Consider the following 3,435-nt stretch of genomic DNA (forward strand, 5'->3'; position numbering starts at 1 on the left):
AAAGGAAAAAGAAAACATGGCATGGCACTGAGGATTTGAGGAAAAATGCCACCTTTGAGGCGTCCACACTGGGAATAACTCAAATTAACGCCATCTAAAAAATAGTATGAGACATGCAAACCCCCGTTTCCATATGAGTTGGGAAATTGTGTTAGACGTAAATATAAACGGAATACATCCATCCATCCATCCATTTTCTACCGCTTAATCCCTTTGGGGTCGCTGGAGCCTATCTCAGCTACAATCGGGCGGAAGGCGGGGTACACCCTGGACAAGTCGCCACCTCATCGCAGGGCCAACACAGATAGACAGACAACATTCACACTCACATCCACACACTATGGCCAATTTAGTGTTGCCAATCAACCTATCCCCAAGTGCATGTCTTTGGAGGTGGGAGGAAGCCGGAGTACCCGGAGGGAACCCACGCAGTCACGGGGAGAATATGCAAACTCCACACAGAAAGATCCCGAGCCCGGGATTGAACCCAAGACTACTCAGGACCTTCGTATTGTGAGGCAGATGCACTAACCCCTCTACCACCGTGCTGCCCCTAAACGGAATACAATGATTTGCAAATCATTTTCAACCCATATTCCCATATGGGGACGGCATGGCGCAGTGGGAGAGTGGCCGTGCGCAACCCGAGGGTCCCTGGTTCAATCCCCACCTAGTACCAACCTCGTCATGTCCGTTGTGTCCTGAGCAAGACACTTCACCCTTGCTCCTGATGGGTGCTGGTTAGCGCCTTGCATGGCAGCTCCCTCCATCAGTGTGTGAATGTGTGTGTGAATGGGTAAATGTGGAAGTAGTGTCAAAGCGCTTTGAGTACCTTGAAGGTAGAAAAGCGCTATACAAGTACAACCCATTTATCATTTATCATATTCAATTGAATGCGCTACCCTCACATCCCAGGGGGTGAACAAGGGGATGGGTCAAATGCAGAGGACAAATTTCGCCACACCTAGTGTGTGTGTGACAATCATTGGTACTTTTAATTGTGTCAAAGTCATGATTTTTTTTTTTTCATGCTTGAATTAAGAAACTATTACTTTAAAAAAGTAGTTTTATACTTGTGAGTAGGGATGTCCAAAAATGGCTTTTTGCCGATATCCGATATTCCGATATTGTCCAACTCTTTAATAACCGATACCGATATCAACCGATATATACAGTCGTGGAATTAACACATTATTATGCCTAATTTGGACAACCAGGTATGGTGAAGATAAGGTACTTTTAAAAAAATTAATAAAATAAGATAAATAAATTAAAAACATTTTTTTGAATAAAAAAGAAAGTAAAACAATATAAAAACAGTTACATAGAAACTAGTAATTAATGAAAATGAGTAAAATTAACTGTTAAAGGTTAGTACTATTAGTGGACCAGCAGCACCCACAATCATGTGTGCTTACGGACTGTATCCCTTGCAGACTGTATTGATATATATTGATATATAATGTAGGAACCAGAATATTAATAACAGAAAGAAACAACCCTTTTGTGTGAATGAGTGTGAATGAGTGTAAATGAGGGAGGGAGGTTTTTTGGGTTGGTGCACTAATTGTAAGTGTATCTTGTGTTTTTTATATTGATTTAATAAAATAAAACAAACAACAACAAAAACCATACTGATAATAAAAAAAACGATTCCGATAATTTCCGATATTACATTTTAACGCATTTATCGGACATCTCTACTTGTGAGTGTTGATGACACAGCTTTGCAACAGTTGATATTCTAGTTTCAAGCATGTTTTACTCAATATAGGTCATCAAATCTCAGCAACAATCTGTAATATCTTTCTGAGATCATTTAAGACCAAAACACTTAAAACAAGTAAAACACTCTAACATAAAATCTGCTGAGTGAGAAGAATTGTCGTATCAGACAGAAAATAAGCAAATATCACCCTTATTTGAGATATTTAATCTTACTTAGATTTCAGTTTTTGCAGTGCAGCAAAAACATTTCCTAGACTTAAAGTCTTTTTTCACTCTCCGGGGTGACAGGATGTGACAGAATGTTGTCCGAGACGGTTAAACTCCGGAAGGAGGTCAGCAAGTCAGAAAAGCAGCGGCGCCCTTTTTTGAAGTCTTGATGTTTCGCTAACAGACAACTAACAGCCGTCGCGTAGCGCTTCGACATGACAGATGTAGTGCCGAATTGTAGTTAATCACAGTGGTTTTCTGAAGTGTTCCTGAGCCCATGTGGTGATATCCTTTACACACCGATGTCGCTTTTTGATGCGGTACCGCCTGAGGGATATTTATATATTTATAAATTGCCCCCCCCCCCCAAATCTCGTGAATTTGGAGGTCTCAAGGTTGGCCAGTACCGTATATTTCAGACTATAAGTCGCAGTTTTTTTTGATAGTTTGGCCGTGCTCCAGTGCGATTTATATATGTTTTTTTCTTTCTTTATTATGAAGTTTCGGTGCGACTTATACTCCGAAAAATACGGTATGTATTAACGTGCCGGCTAAAATAAACACACGCTGAGAAATAGCTCCGTGCCTGCCTACTTTATGGGTTATAGATAAACCCATGGATAATGGAGACATATATAATAGTCTCCTTTTCAGGTGTGAGAGGACGCTAAAGGCAGTGCCTTTAAGGTACGCCCCCAATATTGTTGTCCAGGTGGAGATCGGGAGAAATTCGGGAGAATGGTTGCCCCGGGAGATTTCCGGAAGGGGCACTGAAATTCGGGAGTCTCCCGGGAAAATCGGGAGGGTTGGCAAGTATGGGTGGAAGCCCAATGGAAAAAATGCATGTTCCAGCAAAAACATTTCACAGACTTAAAAGTCTTTTTTCACTCCCCAGGGTGACAGGATGTGACAGAATGTTGTCCGAGACGGTTAAATTCCGGAAGGAGGTCAGCAAGTCAGAAAAGCAGCGGCGCCCTTTTTTGAAGTCCTGATGTTTCGCTAACAGACAGCTAACAGCCGTCGCGTAGCGCTTCGACATGACAGATGTAGTGCCGAATTGTAGTTAATCACAGTGGTTTTCTGAAGTGTTCCTGAGCCCATGTGGTGATATCCTTTACGCACCGATGTCGCTTTTTGATGCGGTACCGCCTGAGGGATATTTATATATTTATAAATACCCCCCCCCCCCCCCCCCAAATCTCCCGAATTTGGAGGTCTCAAGTTTGGCAAGTACCGTATTTTTCGGACTATAAGTCGCAGTTTTTTTTGATAGTTTGGCCGTGCTCCAGTGCGATTTATATATGTTTTTTTCTTTCTTTATTATGCATTTTCGGCAGGTGCGACTTATACTCCGGTGCGACTTATACTCCGAAAAATACGGTATGTATTAACGTGCCGGCTGAAATAAACACACGCTGAGAAATAGCTTCGTGCCTGCCTACATTATGGGTTATAGATAAACCTATGGATAATGGAGACATATATAATAGTCTCCTTTTC

The sequence above is a fragment of the Nerophis lumbriciformis genome, linkage group LG09, assembly GCF_033978685.3.
Source record: "Nerophis lumbriciformis linkage group LG09, RoL_Nlum_v2.1, whole genome shotgun sequence".
Taxonomy (NCBI): domain Eukaryota; kingdom Metazoa; phylum Chordata; class Actinopteri; order Syngnathiformes; family Syngnathidae; genus Nerophis; species Nerophis lumbriciformis.